Source organism: Epinephelus moara, chromosome 4, assembly GCF_006386435.1.
Source record: "Epinephelus moara isolate mb chromosome 4, YSFRI_EMoa_1.0, whole genome shotgun sequence".
Classification (NCBI taxonomy): Eukaryota; Metazoa; Chordata; class Actinopteri; order Perciformes; family Serranidae; genus Epinephelus; species Epinephelus moara.
Genome location: NC_065509.1, coordinates 25312056 through 25323592, shown reverse-complemented (window position 1 = coordinate 25323592; position 11537 = coordinate 25312056). Strand labels below are relative to the sequence as shown.

Sequence of the window (11537 nt, the reverse complement as noted above, 5' to 3'; positions counted from 1 at the left end):
CTAACGCTAAGTTAACTTTACCAGCAGATCTGTATGAGGCACAAACTGAGGCTACAGTTAGCAGTGTGCTGATGCTTAGTGGTATTTCTTAATCTTTTCTGTGAAACTAATGTGCATTTAATAAACATGCGTACATTATTAGCGTTATATTTTTAGGGGAAAATGCGAGTGAGAAAAATGCACCGTAGAACAAATGTGTCAGATGCTGATGCAATGTTCTGTCAAAACGTCCATAGAGTAAAAAGTGTCTTGGATCCACTCAGACAAATCCAGTTCAAACCTCTCTGAGTAAAAAAAGCTTTTTTGTCTCATTGCCTGCAGGAGATGAGATGAATGGGAATGTGTAAAATCTATATGGATATCAAAGACTATCACAAGGAAAATAGCCTTCAACCAATCCACTTGGGTCTCTCAACTCAGATGTGAATGTGTAAAGGCTGAGATTATGAAGTCACACAGGCAGCGGGGCTGTGATAAAATTTCAACATAAAGGCTCCACTTCATTATCTCGACCCATTCAAACACAATCATCATCACCATCGTTTTATACTGTGCACGTATGAAAGACAAACACCCAGCAACATTCAGAGTGCTGTATGGCATTTTTCCGATAACCAAACACACAAACACACCAGCAAGAATGAAAGTGGTTTTTATCTTAGATCACACCCTCAACTCGGCTGCAGAATGCTGCGGGGTGGGAGAGATGAGGTGGTGGGGTGTGGGCTGCCTGTATTTTCCCAGGATGCTTAGGCTGCGCGGGTTATGCGAGTTTGCTTTTGTTCAGGTTTTCTGAGGATAGGTTTCCTCTCTTATCGGTCGAGGAATTTAACCATGGGATCTAAAAATGATGCAATACCAGTCTTTATTTTGTGTGTGAAAAAAACCCACTGGTGGTGGTATGGTGGTGGAGGAGGGTCAGAATACTGGAGCCTGTGCAGCCTCTGAGAGCAGGAGGGCTGATTCAAGATCGCTGTCAAAGCCAGCTTGTGTGATCACAGCTGACACGGCCAGTCTTAGGGGATGGGCAGTGAGTCCACTAGATCCTCCAGAGCCCGTCTTTATAAAGCACTGTCATCTTTGATTTATTACGTTCAATCAGGGTGTGAAAGTTTTAAACATCAATCAAAGTTTTATATCCAGTATTGTACAAGAAACTTTTTTTCCCATCTCCACTTCTCACCTGCCTTACTGCAACTTATTTTTGATCAAGAGATCAGCTCTTTAATTCCAGGGTCAGGGGATTCCTAAAATAAAAGCGATAATCTCGCTAGTACAGGCCTTGAGTCCGATTGAGTTTTATGGAGTCACTGTATCTGACTGGATCATATGATCTCACAGCTCAGCATTAAAGCTTTCAGCACTCTCAGGTTTAGCCGGGCAATCGCTGTGAAAAGATGTCACATCAGGTTTAGAGAGGGAGACTCTCCTGCCCTCTACTTTTAAAGAAGAAGCTCTATTTTTGTCAGCAAGTCACGCCATGCCGATGTGCAAGTGCCCATGTGTCCAGTGAAGCCTGATAATCAGGCAAAAATGACTCTGTCTTTGGTTTTGCAAATTATTCAAGCCTCTAAATTCATGAATACAGCGTGCTCCAAACATGTAACGATTTTGCAGCAACAATTTACGATGACACAACTTCCCCAACTGAGCATCTTCACATCTCAAAATGAGGATGGAAATTACAAAGCGGTGAACATGGAATGTGAAATTAGAGTCCCTCCAAATGCATTTATGCGACTATAATTATGCAAGTATAATCATCTGATTATGTGGAATGCAGGCTATTGAGGACTCAGATAGGGAATCGCAATTACACGGCACACAGCAGCCCAGTTTGTCACCTTTCTTATGGCTCAATACTCTGTGAAACCATACACAGGCCTATTATTCATGAATGTAAATTTACAAGACATGTTGATGAGAGCCGCCTCCGGGGATTCAGAAGAGTGTCAGTTAAACGGGGGATGATTGGTCGGTCAGCTGTTCTGGCAGCTGAATTGGCTGACGACGAGGTTAAGCAATTAGCGCGGGGGTCACTGAAAAAAACACACGTGACCTTCTAATTTAGCACCGTATGCTTGTGACAAATTGTTTCTTCTCTCTATAAACCCAATAATTAACATTCCTATCAACACGGCAGAGGACACGTAACAGATAATCTGGCTGGAAACTGGCAGCAGTGTGTGGAGAACAAATAGGGCCTGCTAGAGAGATGATTAGAAACTACAAAGGAAAGATTTAGATCATGTTTGTAGGCGGGGTGTGTGTGCGTGTCGAATGGATCTGAATAAGAGGTACACAATAAGCGGGAAAGGCGGAGGGGAGGAGGAGAGGGAAAGGGAGAGGAGCAGGAAGGGGATTTGAGTATGCTCACGTATGTATGTGGAAATCCTTACATTGCAGTTTGGCCGCAGAGGTCAGAAGGACAGCGAGAGGTTAAGAGTAATTTATCATAGTGAATTAAGTAAAGAAGATCTCACTGTTGCAATGTCTCCTCCCCTGCTGTGATTGTAAGGAGAACAAGAGGTGATGAAGGACAACCAGAGGTCGCTGTCATCTTCTATTTAGCTCCTACTCAAACTACTATAGCGTCTACACCCCCCACAGAAAGCCATGAATACAGTATGCGATCATCAGGTGCAAATATATTGTTGCAAAGCGAGAGAAGAGAGGGCTGATCGAGCGTTTTAAATAGTCATTTCTCCACGGATACAGGGCCAAATAAACAGTCCAAGCCTTTCACATGTCTTCAAATACACCACGCCATACATAGGTGATGATTTCACAAACAAATTCAACTCACACTGAAGACAGGTTTAAGTAAAGGCAGGGTGTAAAATTGGATTAAGCTTAATCCCGACAGGCTATGATGAAGGTTTGTTCCAAATCTGTACACTGTCAGAAGAAAAATGGCCAAACTCACGATGGAACATTTAAATTTAAGCTGTGAAAGGACATTTGCCCACAAAAGCCTGGCGCTTCACAGGAGGGGATAAGCTGCGTTTTTGTAGAATTAAGTCAAGCTATCATCAGGTACAGAAGCCTTTTCATGTTTTTATATACAGCTGAAGGCCACGGGGTATTTACGGTAGCCATGTTTTTGGCGGTGACCGCAATTGAGAAAGTTTGGGACTTTACAGCACCAGTCTCTGCTCCCTGTTTTGGATCACGCCTTTATACAGAGCCTCACCCTCCTCTAAATGCAGGGCATGTCGCCTCGGTCATGCAATCTGCCTCTAATAAAATTACCCTGGGGAAGTTGGGCGATAACATCATGGGGCTTGACTTTGTGTCATTCAGCTGGTTCTGTGAATGCGGGAGACAATAGAAACCAAGATAATGAGCAAGGTACCATTCTGAAATTTCACATAGGGGCATACACCGCATACAGATTTGAAAAATACGTGTATGGAAAGATTGTTTATGTTTTGATATGGATGGCAAGCATATGGAACGTGGTGATACTGTTAACAGTATATGAAACCATGCAATACCAGGCACATTTTTCAAAGTAAATTAAATATTTAATCTAAAATATTCCTCCATGTATTGGAGATATAGTATTGGATAAATGTCAATAAATCAGATCTGCAAAAATGGAATAGATAAAGGCTTATTTATTGAACGACTGAAAATAATTCAATAGCTTTTTTGATTTAATAAGAAATTTGATGACATCACCTTGGGCTCAGCAAGAAGAAAACGGGCAGGTTAATCGATAATAATTAGTTGCAGCCCTACAGTACTAAGTTCCTGTGCTGTGTATACTTGGTGTTGGGGATGGAGATTGTACCTATTACATGAAATATAGTAAAGTCTTCAACAGTTCTCATTGTACTTTAATGTATTTCTCCACAGAGGCAGTAACACACTGGCTACTGCAGTGCACACAAACTGCAGTGAGAATCAGTGACCCATAAACATTGGATATCCAACCGTTTGTCAGTGTTTTTGCTGTCTGTCTTTGGAGGAGGGGACAGGATGTGTGACCATGTGTGTGTGTTTGTGTGTAAATGCATGCACATGTGCATGAAGGGCAAGGAGGAGGCAGCAGTCTCCCGAAGGAGGAATTTATTTGAAAAAAGCCTCCCATGACCTGGCTTGATCTCGTCCCTTCATTCTTAAGTGGGGGTTGTGCATGCATCTGTGTGTGTGTGTGTGTGTGTGTGTGTGTGCATGCTCAGTGTTTGGGATTTGCAGATCTGTCTAACGGCTGTCCCCCCGGAGGATAGGACTGCACTCCCACCAAAGGCACACAGCGCTAATCTGACTGACAGCTTGGTCCAGCTTTCAGCCAAGAAACAGCCCACTAGCAAGGTCCAAATACCTGACTGCCGAAGAATCTTATCTGCCATGAGATGACAGAGGAGGAGCTGCTCTCCCCACACTGTTCCCGAGCAAATGCTGAACCGCCCGTCTCACTCTCCGCCTCTTTATCTGTCTGCTTGTTGTTTGTCAGCACAACACTGTAAGACCTACACTTCTCCGGACTCAGCTGGATGTGACAGTTTGACAGGCTGTCACAGCAACAAACTAAAAGGCAGAGGGATGACACTGTCATGGTACCCTTCTGCAGTCACTCTGAGAGAATACCTTGAAACCTTTGCCCTTAATGCCTCACTGTGTACAAAAAAATGTACATACATTTACATGCATGCATTTTTTTTGCAGCACTTCAAAAGGAACAACAAAGGAAAGAAAAGGTTTCATGATTTCAGCAAAAGTCATATTCATTCACTCATTTTCCATAACTACTTATCCTGTTAGGGGTCACGGGGGGGCTGGAGCCTATCCCGGCTGATATTGGGCAAGAGGCGGGGTACACCCTGGACAGGTCACCAGACAATCGCAGGGCTGACACATAGAGACAGACAACCATTCACACTGCAAAGGTCACATGCTCTTGAATAATAAAAATCAATACTGGTGAATTACACTTTAAATCCATCATTTGTGTATCAATTCCAGTGTTTGTGACACTAGATTCGTGAAGAAAACTTTGATTTCTCACATGCTTTCATGGTTAACAAAGAATCCAAAAACTGAGAAAATTCTTGTAGCCATGGGCGACTGCGTTTAACAACAGCAAAACTATACAAAACTAGGGCTGGGTATTGGTACTCGATACTTTTAAAGTATTGACAGAAATAACCCAGCACCAAGAAGTATCTCAGTGTCTCCAATCAAAGAGGGGGGTCTGATCCAAGACCATCTGGACTGCCCACCAGATCAGCAAACTTTCTGTTGCTGCCATCTCTGGAGCCACTCCCAACAAATGGTCGATTCAATGTCTGCCCAATTACTATGAGCTAACACAGCAGCTAACATCCAATACCAAGCTGTTAAACGATCCTAACTAATCCTTATTCTGAGAGTTGAAACATGCAACTACTTGCAACAAACCATTCTGCAACATTCTAAAAACCTGCCGGTTCACACCAATGCAACTAGATGAGATGGTGTATCAGCTCTATGCAACAACTCTCTGTACATCTTTTCTGATTTGCAGCTTTTCAGGCTTATTTTGTTGCTGAATATAATTTGTAGCTTCTTAAAATTTGATTGAGGACAGTGACAGTGAGATACTGGCTACAGTTGCATTTGTAGTAGTGATAAAAGGGCGAAAAATATAAAACGAGCATCAGATGGACTGTATCCATAGTAAATACGCCACAATAATATAAGCAAATAGCACCAAGTAGTTAGTCAATGAGAATGCATGTGTGTGTGAGGGGGCATAAGCACATACAGCGAGCAGCAGCAGGGACCCACCGTCTGACACCAGCACACGTGGAGAGAGAAACTGCTGCAGCAGGCAAACACGCCTTCTGCAGTCATTTTGACTTGACCAGCAGTCTTCACTACAAGCTGACTGGCTGTAGAAACAGGTGACGTGCCTTATGTTCTAAAGTCAGCCGCCGGTAATTTGACCAGCGGAGTTGCAGGTGACACCATCAGCCTGCTTGAATCGAGCTCAGACGGCCAGTTCACACCACTGCAACTTTTCTCTGCAACGTTCTACAACGGTTTTATCTTGTCTCAAATCATTGGTTTGAACTAGGCTTTAATAAATGTTAACCTCAGCCATGTGATGCTAACAGTTTGCAGTGTGTGTGCGCAGGTGGGCTCTCACCAGCTGCACACACACAGTGCAAAGCTCACACACCCTCAGCAGCAGCTACAACCCCATACAGTCTGTGGTGTCTGTGGTCACACCACTCCATTCACATTATGGGTATCAAATGAATTACTCTATTGGTATCCATTTCCCTTTAAGAGTACTGGTATCGTGATTTCTCAAACAAGACTCAGCCCTTACTCAAATATCCGTTTACAAACTCTCACACAACTCATGCAGTATAATCCAGGTCTAATTTATCTATTACTTATGCTAAGTACTTCCCAAACACCTGCATTTTTGCTAAAACCTTGCTATTCAAAACACTTCTGCATAAACAGTGCAAGCACACTGCTTGTCTGTGCCTGAGACTGCCTAAACTCAGTGTAACACAGAGTGAGTGATTGAAATACAAATGGTCATTAAGGGTGTGAAATATTCCTTTAAAGCTTGATCTGACAGAACACTGTTTCACTCCTGTCACTGTGTACACCGCTAATAAGGCCAAACTACAAGAAACTCCTGCCACGTCAGTAAAAACACTCCCACAAGCCATCTGCCTTGTTTCTTCCTCCTTCAAGGGCAAACTGTGAGCCTGTTGAGCTAAGATGCCCACTCATCAATCAGCGGGGCTGTTCCACGAGCCATCCAACGCAGCTTGAACTAGATGACCCTCATAATTGAATATTAAACCCCTGATGAGTGGCAAGGCAAACCACTGTGATGCCTACTAGAGGCTGCGATATGTTGCTAGCAGAGATACATGTGGTGCTGTTCAAGGCAGTGTCAGTTGCATCCTGCCTGCCCTGAGGTTGTTCTGTCACACTGTCATAATTTCAATCTTTGGGATAAGAAACATATCTACAGACACACACCCACACTCACATCGGGGTCTACAGATGCAAGCAGGCATGAATGTACTTGGCATGCACTTACATAAACACAGCCGGCTTTAAATAAATGGCGGCATTGCGGGGAGGCTGAAGCAATTGCCTTTTGTTCAGTTAAGTCAAGAAATGATTTTGGCTTTTGGTGTTTTTATTTTGGTCTCTGTTCAACGCGGCGTGCTGAATACCAAGGAGGGAGGAATGTGTAGACGCCAACGGATCTGACTAAAGATTACGGAGCAACCCGTGACTCTGCAAACAAATTAATATATTGTATTTCTCCCAGGCATAAAAGCAACATGGTGAGAGGAGACATAAGGAGTGAAGTCACAGGGAAATTGTATTTCTCTAGCCTACATAATTTGATGTATGAAATGGATGCTGAAGCAGAACATGATGTGGGGAGGTACTCTTGAGAAGTTCAAAGGATGCTTTGTGCACTGTTACAAATTTGCATTCTTCAAAAGTGAGAATATTCCCAGCTACAGAGATGCAACCATGGTGTTTCTGGGGAAGCGAGCTGGGTTTTCGCACCTGTGCATATTGACATGGTGACAACTAAAATTTGGCGAGAAGAACGAACTTTGGACCTGTTTCCTTATTAGCTTTTGCCTTTACACCATGTATCCCCTGCCATCGCACCTACTTAAAATCACTCATAAAAATATGTAAACAAAACCAGCCAGACCACAACATCCAAGTTTTAACAGGAAGCTGGAGTTTTATCCTTCCACCAACTTCAGGGCAGCTGAGACAACACGCCGAGCCCCCCGCTGCTTCAAGAGGCACCCTGAGAAAGCACGGCCAAGAGGCTGACTCTCAGAGAAACACTTCATTCAGCCTCAAACTGGCATCAGCTGCTGACAGACAGCCCAGAATAAAAACATCCCTGTGACGGGTGTCCTTTCTGGCTAACTGATCCGTGAGGATAAAGTGATTAAAAACGTACAAAGAACATCCCAAAGAAAACAAAAGAACGTGACCAATATCTTTTAAAGATTAACTGTGGTGACAGGCAGTCACAACAAAAGTGGGATTAAGATATTTCCTGTTTTCATTAGAGAGTAAATTATCTCTACAGTGTTAGAATCTCTCCTACTCATCAGTGTTTAATAGAGTAAATCTAAAAAGCAGGGAGAGGGATAGTGTGATGCTATGACCAAGCTGACACATTTTAATAAAGGGAGTACTAATTATGCATGGCTGTAAAGTTTCACTAGATGTGGGTCAGTTACATCTTTAAAGTTTAATATTGCATGGTGGCTTTGTTATGGCCGTGGTGGTCGTGGGATTTACAGTCTTGGCACAATTTTTGGGCAGTTATAGATACGTGAAAAATAGGAAACTATAAATGCATTATAAAACACACAGCTTTCTTGAAGTTGCTTCAAATCAAACCCCTTCAGAGAATCATTCTGTTGGCTTATTTTAGGGTGCACTTTTTGGTTCACGAAGGCAGCAATTCTACAATCAGAGCGGAGATGTGAATGCGCTTCAAGCTGCAGAGAGTCCGCCAGGTAGGCCACCGTACAGTAGGTGCTTACATCTATTCTTGGATATCATTGTAGCTGCAGCATCTACACAGAATGCCAACCTTCTGTCACAGCTATAATCATCCCAGCACTTAGCTGACGCCCTGTGTTTTCCTTAGAAAAAAAGGCACTGCCGTTGTCATTATAATGTCTTAATAATTATCATCTAACAGAGCAACTGGGGAGAGAGAGAAAAAATAGAGACAGAGAGAAAGAAAGGGAGGCAGGCATGGATGGACTGCTGGAGGAGGCAGCACCCTGTAGATGCATGATGAATGAGGGTGTCAGCTGTATTCACCCAACTAGCAGCGCTGTCTCTGAGAGGGTTTGGCCCCATGCGCTGAGACCTGTCTCATTAACCACAGTGATCATGCATTAACGAGAGAGCGAGGGATAGAGCTGGGAAATAAATCATTTTCTATAAGATGGTGAGCCACCAGTTTTTGAAAATATAATAGCTGTCTCAATGCGTTAAACACACCAACGTGCAGCACATGTGTGTTTGATTGTGCTGCGTTAACTTTTAAAAGGTAATTTGTTCTTTCACAGTGTCAAAACGCACATTTGGAGACTGGTACAGGCAGGGGACAACGCCTGCCAACACTGGACCCTACTTTCCTGCTCCCCATTGTTTTGGTAACCTGCATTATTGATGTGGAGCTGACATTTTACACTGTGCTTTTCTGAAGCCACAGTGCCTCCACTGTCACCTGCAGCACTGTCTCCACAATAACCATCCTGACACAGAGCCACAAAATGATGCAACACGCCTATGGGGACTGTGTAGGGATCCTATTGTATTCGTTAGTGAGTTCTCGGTGATGTGCTTCACTCCATTGTGTCGCCATCGGTACCACTACAGCACTGACAGTCTATTTTTCATACACAGACTAACAAACAACATGAAATCATACTTTTGATGACACTAACTGTCTCTGTGAGGTTTGTTACAAATGTCTTTATGTGCCTCATGAACATGTTAGATGCTCAACACCTACAGTAACTACTGTATGTTGCTCTGGCTGGCATCAGGGGCGTGGTTAAGAGTCAGCTCAGGTCAGTCCCTATGATCCTATAGTACTACTACACTATGATGGAAGTGATGGTTGTAGGAAACAAATACTTTCACCCAGTGCAGCTTAAGATGCCATAAAATATCTCACTCAGCAAAGTAACCCTCACAGCAACACCACCCAGTTACCTCCACACTGAGTGTAGTTTCAGCACTCTTTAACAGTTCCCACTGAGCATTTATGGACCCTTTTACAAATAAAAATAAATGCATAAATATGAAGTCCATGATGTAATGCTGACGCACCACATACGAGATTTATGAGGGCACCTTTGCTCCCGTCGTGTTCTCCAAATCACCAGATCAGTCACACACTTATTGTTTTCATCTTGCTTGTTTCTGTACAAGTGTTAAAGCTCTCCATGCGCTCGTTAACAGCTAATAATGTTTATTATCATATTGCAACCCGGTGTCAGTTAAACAGCCTCGCGCGGCGCACAAACTAACAGTGTTTTTATTTAGCCAGCGTGCACGTTACTCTGTCTATCCCCTGAAAACCCACAGCAAATAAGCACAGCCTACCTCGGTTCGCCGTGACAGCTCCGTATGTCGACTTGTAGCAGTGTCTGGCAACAATGTGACGCTCGCAGTAAAGATCACAGTTGGTAAGGCGCAGAAGTTTTGACGAGTCAGTGACTGAGGGATCACACACGCTGTGTCGGTGCCTGACGGATCTGTGGATCACACACACCAGTGTGGAGTGTTTATGACAACGCCCCACAACAAAACTGATCTGCTTGTTTCTGCTGCCGGATCATTAACGCGTGTTTGAGATGTTGCTGTCCAACTCGGCTGTGCGCAACGGTGCGCTTCCTCTATCTCTCTCTCTCCCTCCCGACGTGGTCCCAAAACCTAAACGCTCCCCAAGGACACGTGACCAACCCGAGGGGGACGGGAATAGCTCTAATTCCCCCCACGGCAGCAGCTGGGATCGGTTACACTGCTGCTCCAGTGCCCGTGCAACAAACCCGAGCTGTGCGCACCCATACTCCTCCTCCACCCGCCCTCGCATCCCCTGTGGCCTCACGGTGTCGCTGTCATTTTTACCCTAGAATGCACTGATGGCAAGACCTCTGTGAAAATACACCTGTCTCATCAACCTAATGAAGTCATAATTAAACTGATTTAATTGTTAGTAGTGATAAAATTATATTGCCTCCAATATTTCAATCAATTCTGATAAAAGTTACAGGTTATTTTAAATTAGGAAACACTTTGATTGATACCATATTAACACATTTTAAATTGAAATCAAATAATTATTAATATTGTGTTTGGTATGCATTTTTAGTTTGTCCTATTTAGCTATTTGGGATCAGTTGGACTCACTACAAACATTAATAATCATAAATAAACAAAATGTGATCAGGTTTTGGACCAACTTCTGTATCGGGATCAGCTGCAGACTGATCTGGCAGAGATGGCTGCCATCTTGTTTTTAGATGGATTAGTGTATTGTGGTCTCACTACCACTAGATGGCACAAAAAGTGTCCACGAACAAGGACAGCAGGTCTAAGTTCGGTAGAATTAAGTATAAAGTCAAGTAAACCCAAAATGTGATGTCCTCATATGAGGACACAGGGTCTCGGGTGGATAAAACTAGCCTATAAGGATGGTTTTTTTTCCACACCTTAGCTTTGATTGTTGCTTATTCAGCCATGAATATTAAATGTCATGGAGTAATACCCAAGACTTGAAGCCAAGTTTTAAGTTTTACTCATCATTTGATGATTGTGAGTAACGCTGGGCTGAGTCATTGCTGGCACCCAGCTTACTATGATTGTGTGTTGGGTAGCTCTGCCTTTATTTCAAACATTGTTTGAAAGAGCTTTGAATCATGTTTTTGTGGCTTGTCCAACTCCAGTAATGTTTTTTGAGAGCAGCTAGAAATGCAAATTTGCTTTTCGGTCACACAGTCACACTC

The 11537-nt window shown here is 43.3% G+C and overlaps 1 protein-coding gene across 3 annotated transcripts in view; it reads right to left on the bottom strand.

Moving 5' to 3' along the window:
* Positions 1–10458, bottom strand: part of mid2 (midline 2) — a 217042-nt gene extending 206584 nt beyond the window's left edge. For all 3 annotated transcript variants that reach the window (XM_050043015.1, XM_050043018.1, XM_050043017.1), the window contains exon 1: positions 10135–10458. The gene's annotated coding sequence lies outside the window, so the exon portion shown is untranslated. The remainder of the gene's footprint in view (positions 1–10134) is intronic.
* Positions 10459–11537: the final 1079 nt, after the last annotated feature.